An 8617-nucleotide genomic window follows, 5' to 3' on the forward strand; every position below is an offset into this window, starting at 1 on the left:
CTTCCAGGGCCCATTTTATTTTAATTAAAATTGAAAAGCTCTTTTAAACAGGGCCCTAGATTAAGTACAAACCAGAGTCATCTACTGTACAACCATTGCAGCTGCATTCCTTAATGTTATCTCTTTAACCTTAATGGATTGCTTGCACTTTTAAAAATAAACAAGGAGGGAAAACCTCGGGGCAATATGGTAACTTCTTGTTATTCATCTTTAGAGTAAATATAGAATGGAGAGAGACAAATCTTTTCCTGTCTGGAGTCATGTTTAAATGGAGCACAAGATCCTCCAGCTTTACATACAATAATTCTAGTTTATCCTGCATGAGAAAATCAACTTTTACTTAAGATGTCATCAGTAGTCTTGTTTGCTGTTAATCTCGCTTCATTACTTGGGGTGACTGTATGTAGCCATTTCCCCCCAATAACTTTACATGAGTCATTTTGAACATGGACTCAACTAGAACTTTGAAAAATTTCAGGACTGAGTTTTATGTTGGTATTTGGCTTTGCACTTACCATTACACTCACAGCTTTTTGTATGTAGGATAGGATGGAACATAATTTGAGGTAGGGGAGAACTTTTCTCCTAGTACAGGATATGTTAAAATCCTTGTCCTCTGGGATGAAAGGAAGTTGATTTATATATGTGTATATTTGCAAATGAGACAAGAAGATTGATTACTTCTATAGGAACTTGTTCAGTTCAGTTCAGTCGCTCAGTCATGTCCAACTCTCTGCGACCCCATGGACTGCAGCACACCAGGACTCCCTGTCCATCACCAACTCCTGGAGTTTACTCAAACTCATGTCCACTGAGTCAGTGATGCCATCTAACCATCTCATCCTCTGTTGTCCCCTTCTCCTGCCTTCAATCTTTCCCAGCATCAGGGTCTTTTCCAATGAGTCAGTTCTTCGCATGAGGTGGACGAAGTATTGGAGTTTCAGCTTCAGCATCAGTCCTTCCAATGAATATTCAGGACCGATTTCCTTTAGGATGGACTGACTGGATCTCCTTGCAGTACAAGGGACCCTGAAGAGTCTTTCCAACTCCACAGTTCAAAAGCATCAATTCTTCGGCGCTCAGCTTTCTTGATAGTCCTGCTCTCACATCCCTACATGACTACTGGAAAAACTATAGCTTTGACTAGACGGACCTTTGTTGGCAAGTAATATCTTTGCTTTTTAATAAGCTGTCTAAGTTGGTCATAACTTTTCTTCCAAGGAGCAAGCGTCTTTTAATTTCGTGGCTGCAGTCACCATCTGCAGTGATTTTGGAGCGCAAAAAAAATTAAAGTCTCTCACTGTTTCCATTGTTTCCTCATCTATTTCCCATGAAGTGATGGAACTAGAGACCATGATCTTTGTTTTCTGAATGTTGAGTTTTAAGCCAACCTTTTCACTCCCCTCTTTCACTTTCATCAAGAGGCTCTTTAGTTCTTCTTCACCTTCTGTCATAAGGTAGTGTCATCTGCATATCTGAGGTTATTGATATTTCTCCTGGCAATCTTGATTCCAGCTTGTGCTTCATCTAGCCCAGCATTTCTCATGATGTTCTCTGCATAGAAGTTAAATAAGTAGGGTGACAATATACAGCCTTGATGTACTCCTTTCCTGATTTGGAACCAGTCTGCTGTTCCATGTCCAATTCTAACTATTGCTTCCTGACCTGCATACAGATTTCTCAGGAGGCAGGTCAGGTGGTCTGGTATTCCCATCGCTTGAAGAATTTTCCACAGTTTGGTGTGATCCACACAGTCAAAGGCTTTTGCATAGTCAATAAAACAGAAGTAGATATTTTTCTGGAACTCTTGCTTTTTCGATGATTCAGTGGATGGTGGCAATTTGATCTCTGGTTCCTCTGCCTTTTCTAAATCCAGCTTGAACATCTGGAAGTTCACAGTTCACGTACTGTTGAAACCTGGCTTGGAGAATTTTAAGCATTCCTTTGCTAGCATGTGAGATGAGTGCAGTGAAGAGGAACTAAAAAGCCTCTTGATGAAGGTGAAAGAGGAGAGAGAAAAAGTTGGCTTAAAACTCAACATTCAGAAAACGAAGATCATGGCATCTGGTCCTGTGACTTCATGGGAAATAGATGGGGAAACAGTGGAAATAGTGTCAGACTTTATTTTTTGGGGCTCCAAAATCACTGCAGATGGTGACTGCAGCCATGAAATTAAAAGACACTTGCTCCTTGAAAGAAAAGTTATGACCAACCTAGATAGCATATTGAAAAGCAGAGACATTACTTTGCCAACAAAGGTCCGTCTAGTCAAGTCTATGGTTTTTCCAGTGGTCATGTATGGATGTGAGAGTTGGAGTGTGAAGAAGGCTGAGCATCGAAGAATTGATGCTTTTGAACTGTGGTGTTGGAGAAGACTCTTGAGAGTCCCTTGGACTGCAAGGAGATCCAACCAGTCCATTCTGAAGGAGATCAGCCCTAGGGTTTCTTTGGAAGGAATGATGCTAAAGCTGAAACTCCAATACTTTGGCTACCTCATGTGAAGAGTTGACTCATTGGAAAAGACTCTGATGCTGGGAGGGATTGGGGACAGGAGGAGAAGGGGTGACAGAGGATGAGATGGCTAGATGGCATCATTGACTCGATGGACATGAGTTTGAGTGAACTCTGGGAGTTGGTGATGGACAGGGGGGCCTGGTGTGCTGTGATTCATGGGGTCGCAAAGAGTCAGAGACGACTGAGTGACTGAACTGAACTGAACTGAACTAAGATGAGTGCAATTGTGTGGTAGTTTGAACATTCTTTGGCATTGCCTTTCTTTGGGATTGGAATGAAAACTGACCTTTTCCAGTCCTGTGGCCACTGCTGAGTTTTCCAGATTTTCTGGCATATTGAGTACAGCACTTTAACAGCATCATCTTTTAGGATTTGATATAGCTCAACTGAAGTTCCATCACCTAGCTTTGTGAGGAACTTTAAGATAGCTTTAATATCATTTTCACTTTAAGAAATTTGGACAGAGAGTTTGTATTTAGAAATAGGGAGTTTTTGATACTACTGTCTCTACTATGGTGAGTGCACTGGGGTACTTCAGAGTTTGCATCCTTTTAAGTTCAGTTCAGTTCAGTTCAGTTTCTCAGTCGTGTCCGACTCTTTGTGACCCCATGAATTGCAGCACGCCAGGCCTCCCTGTCCATCACCAACTCCCGGAGTTTACCCAAACTCATGTCCATCCAGCTGTCTCATCCTCTGTCGTCCCCTTTTCCTCCTGCCCCCAATCCCTCCCAGCATCAAAGTCTTTTCCAATGAGTCAACTCTTCTCATGAGGTAGCCAAAGTATTGGAGTTTAAGCTTCAGCATCAGTCCTTCCAATGAACACTCAGGACTGATGTCCTTCAGAATGGACTGGTTGGATCTCCTTGCAGTCCAAGGGACTCTCAAGAGTCTTCTCCAACACCACAGTTCAAAAGCATCAATTCTTTGGCGCTGAGCTTTCTTCACAGTCCAATTGTCACATCCATACATGACCACTGGAAAAACCATAGCCTTGACTAGATGGACCTTTGTTGGCAAAGTAATGTCTCTACTTTTTAAGTTAGACTCATCTAAATGGAACTTTGTAAGGCAGTGGATGCCTATTTATAGAAAACATCAAAGCAGAGACATTAAACTTGCTGTTGGAGATATCTTAAGTAGGGTTCATGCCTCAGTAGAATGCTCAATTGATGACTTTTAAAATCCATTTTTATGCTGACACTTCATGATCCTGTTCCTGAATTTGGAACAAAATATATATTCCCCTAAGTAGTCCAGAAATTAGTGAGAAAAAATGATCCCTGAACTTTGTTTTTCCACAGTTATCTGGGAATATGCTTTATCTCTTTCTATAGGCTCCTCTGTTTAGGGGGAGAGGTGGGGAAATACAGATATGTTCATTTCCAAGCCTTTTGGATCCCTCTCTTATCAACAAATATAATAAATGACTCTGTTTCATGCAAGTTCTTGATCAAATGTTACTGGGATCATAAAGTTTCTGAGATTTCTCTGTATTATTATTATTTTTTCATTCAGTAAGAATCAGCCTGAATCACGCTTCCTGTTGAAAGGGTTACTGGAGCCTTAAAGGCATTCCAGTCAGGATCTCCATGACTAGATAACAAAGATGCCAATTAATGCTGGTTGTAAAGGGGAACAGCAGGGCCCACCAGTCATTTTCCCATATGGCACACAAGAACAATTAGATACATAGGCTGACATTTCATCTTTGGTATTTACATAATGTATACTACGGTGATTGATAGGAGAGAGGTACATAGATGTGACAGACTGACAGAGGATAAGGGCAGAAGCCGTCCATCTTTTTCATTATGATGACCATTTTAACGAACAGACCAACTCGTTTCTGCAGTCCATTAAATCAGTTGACAGTGTAAACATGTGGAGAATAGCCCTGGGAATTGGGTTTGTCAGGTGAGGGCTCTCCAGCTAGCAGGGAGGGGTTGTGAGACTCTTCTGGGGCTGCTGATTCTGGGGAGAACCACTGCCATTCATCACAGGAGATCCTGCTTTTCTCATCACCAGAGGCTCAGGATGTGGAAAAAATTCGTGCCTCCAAGATGGCGTCTAGCAGAGAGCGCTTTCCTGTCCTTTTACGTTCTTTTGGAATTCTCTGCAACGTCAGGTCTCTGTTTCCTGAGCTCTGAACCTGATTCATTGAATAACCTTGAGCAAATGACAGCCTCTCCTAGCCTCCTGTTTTCTCATCTGTGAAATGAGGCCCGCTCCTACTCCAGCTCCCTTTCCCGATGGAATAACTCTTTCTGAAAAGCATTTTGATCTCCATAGGGAAAGGGGTTATACAGCAGCATGGAATTGTATTTGATTCTGTGCCGCCCACAAGTTCAATTTGTGCGGTCCCGGCCTGACTCCATAAGCAAGCTAAGTGCTTCTTGGTGTGTGTAGGTAATACACGCCCGAGAGAGGAAGCCGTTTACATTTCAAAGTGAGGAGCACGAGATACCATTTTTCTCATGCCCTTGATCCAGTAAAGCAGGGTTTCTAGTTTTGGCTCTATTGACATTTGGGTGTGAGTAATTCTTTTCTGTGAGAAGCTGTCCTATGCACTGTTTACTAGATTTACTGAGCATGTTTATTAGATCCCAGTATCACCTTCCCCTCCTTCCCTGAGTTGTGACAAGCAAAAAATGTCTCCAGACATTGCCAGATGTCTGCTGGGGTGTAGAATTACCCAGTTGAGACACTCTGCTCTCAAATGTGCTTGGATAGTCACCCCACAACTCAAGATGGGGCTTGTACTTGAATCTGGCCTATGATGGTGCTTATATAAACTTCCACGGTTTGAAACAAATTCAATAAAGAAAAAAAATCCCTTTTTTGTATTTTAGTACAGCTAGTTACATGATAGTCTCCTGGCATTTCCCCCCAGAGGATTGCTGCTGCCTCTCATGGTGATAGAACAAACAAGGAAAGCTGGTCTCTGTGCTGTGAGCTTTTCTTAGTTGAAGACTAAGGAAACTGTTGGGTCTATTTAAAGAGATCCAACCAGTCCATTCTGAAGGAGATCAGCCCTGGGATTTCTTTGGAGGGAATGATGCTAAAGCTGAAACTCCAGTACTTTGGCCACCTCATGGAAGAGTTGACTCATTGGAAAAGACTGTGATGCTGGGAGGGATTGGGGGCAGGAGGAGAAGGGGACGACAGAGGATGAGATGGCTGGATGGCATCACTGACTCAATGGGCGTGAGTCTGAGTGAACTCCAGGAGTTGGTGATGGACAGGGAGGCCTGGCGTGCTGCGATTCATGGGGTCGCAGAGTTGGACATGACTGAGAGACTGAACTGAACTGAACTGAAAGTCTATGGATTGGAAAGCAGACACCCAGTCATGCTGTATGAGATACAGTCTCCTCTACTAACGATGCTATATGTTTTCTTGGAAAAGCGTCTGGCTTCACAGTTGTGGCCCATTAGCTGGTTTTGTATCCAACAAGCATACCCATTGACTGTTTGTATATTCAGGGTGCTGGCCCACTCTGCTGGGTGGGTATAGTCTATAAGCATGATGTAATCATCATAATTAAGTCATAAAACACTCAGGAATGACCCTGGCCCAAATAACTAAGAGATGAAATACTTCATCTGTGACAGAAGGCCAAGGAACAGAAAAGTATTTGGAGATATGGTTAATTATTCTGCCACCTGAAAATGCTAGGTGTATTTTTTGAAAAGTAAAATTAAATGTTATTGGAAGAGGATCTTTTTTTTCTGAAAGAAGCCAAGCATTTAAGAATTTAGAATCCTTTTTTTTTGTCTCGGAAAGTGCCATGGTCACACACGTGTGTTCACTGAATGCTATTTTCTGTAGTGTAATTTATCAGATACCTTACAGAATTGGAATTTGATAGTTTCTCCTTTCCAGGAAACAAATATGGAATCAGGGGGTTAAAAAATTCTCTTGACAATCAGAAGAGACCCCCCAAACTTAGACATCAAGGTTTGTGTGTTAATTGATCAATTAAATCATTAATTTCTTCACATCCATTCAACTATGACCAGTTCCCAGAGAAGAGGAAGCTCAGGTCTGGGAAACAGGTTTCATGCTGTCTACTGAGAGTCTAGAGGGGGAATGTGGGCTCCAGGTAGGCATTTTATCTTGCCTCTTTGGATTGTGTGGCCTATATGGTGAGGGGCACTGCTGGGAAAGGGGCAGAGTAAAGTCCTTTAAAGGCCAAAGACCAGAGGAGGGACTCTTTCACCTACTTGTCTTAATAATCAACCCTGTGCCAGAATCTGGTTCAAACAAGAACAGATATTGTTGTCATGAGTTAAGTGTGTTAATATACACAAGCCACTGAGAAGAGTATCTGGCACATGTAGGCACTCTGTAGATGTTAGCTACATATACTGTTATTAGTGCTGGAAAAACCAACCAGTTTCTGGCTCTCAATTTATTTTGGCACACTTTAAAAAAGTGTACAGAGATCACTTGAAAAAGGAAAAGTTTTAAACAAATTCCGTTGTAGCCATTGCATTCCTACAAACAGTAGCCGTCTTGGTAGTATATGCAGCCTGTTGCTTTAGGGGTTCCCTTAGGGACCTTGGAGATAGCCCTTTCCTTTAGATATTCATGTATGGCTTCATGCTGTCCCTAATGTAGGCTCCAGACAGGTATGTGTGGTGCCTTTGGAAAGCCCCTGGGTACAGTGATCAGGGTCCTCATTGGACAAGGTATAATGCCCATCTGTAACAAGCTGAAGAACAAAGAACATGTGATTGAGGCCCTACACAGGGCCAAGTTCAAGTTCTCTGGCTGTGGGAAGATCCACATCTCTAAGAACTGGAGATTTACTGAGTGTAGTGAGGATGAATTTGGAAGCATGGTGGCAGAAGAGCAGTTCATCCCAGGTGGCTACAGAGTCAAACACAGCTCAAATTGCAGCTCCCAGAAGAATGTCAGGTCCTGCACTCATGAGAGCTGTGGTGTTGCCCCTGCCTTACTCATGCCCACCAATAAATCCTACTCTGCTGTCAAATAAATAAATACATGAACACAATTTTAAACAAACAAAATTTCCAGCACTGCCATCTTCAGAGGGTTGTTTCCTTGCCATGAAGTAAAGTGAAGTGAAATTACTCAGTCGTGTCTGACCCTTTGTGACCCCATGGATGGTAGCCTACAAGGCTCCTCTGTCCATGGAATTTTCCAGGCAAGAGTACTGGAGTGGGTTGCCTTAGCCTTTAAATGGTGCTGCAGATGTTGAGGATTGGTGGCTTACTGGAAAATTGTTGAGGGCTCAAGATCACACCTGTGGCCCGTCCCACCACGTCTCTGGATCAGTGCTTCTGTCAGTCATTCACGGTGCCCAGCGCCTTCCACTGGACCTTGTTTTACCATCTAGTAAATATTCAGGTTAGTCAGGGGAAGAGACTGATGACAGAGTAGACAAAATAGTCTAAGGTCACTGGTGCTGCTGGGAAAACTACTCAAAGTATATCCTGTAAGTGGCTGATCTGTTGCTTCCCTTCAAGGATTAACTACAATTTTGACCTTATAGCTCAATTGTTTGGTCAGGTGCTTATTGATCTATTATTTAGACTTTACTTCCAGAGGAATGGTTGGCTAGCTTATTTTTTCTAAATGTGTAATAAATTAAAAGAAATTCTGGCTATATGAGTAACTGATTATTCTTAGTAATCTGCTTCATGAATCCTTTAAGAATATTGCTGGCTAACTGTGTCAAAACACAGATGATAAATTGAGTTTTAAAATTTTAAAAGTGATGCAACTTTTTTTCCTCTTCATCACCTTTGCATCATTGAACTCCACATGAATCCAGAGTGGGACTGACTGTGGATTTTTCTGAGTTAACAAATCAAGGTGTCAACTCAGGCTCATTTATTACTTCTGAATGCCAGAAATTCTGTCCAAAAGTCTGAAAATAGCAAGGGCCTCCAGAATGAATCATCTCAATTCATTTTCGGCTTTCAGCTTCCACTGAGTAATTTTTACAATTCAGTTCATCTAGTTGGGGAGAAGTCTAACTGGTGGGACTGTGACAAATCAGGGTTGGAAACTTGATAATGAAAAGGAGGACTTGGTAATGTCAAACTTAAAAATTTTCGGTTTTCACTGCTGGGCA

At 42.1% G+C, this 8617-nt stretch overlaps 1 pseudogene; it reads left to right on the forward strand.

The window, feature by feature from the left end:
* The first annotated feature begins 6994 nt into the window (after nucleotides 1–6994).
* Nucleotides 6995–7087, forward strand: LOC113882327 (annotated as a pseudogene).
* The last annotated feature ends 1530 nt before the right edge of the window (nucleotides 7088–8617 follow it).

The sequence above is a fragment of the Bos indicus x Bos taurus genome, chromosome 23 (genome assembly GCF_003369695.1).
Source record: "Bos indicus x Bos taurus breed Angus x Brahman F1 hybrid chromosome 23, Bos_hybrid_MaternalHap_v2.0, whole genome shotgun sequence".
Taxonomy (NCBI): Eukaryota; Metazoa; Chordata; class Mammalia; order Artiodactyla; family Bovidae; genus Bos; species Bos indicus x Bos taurus.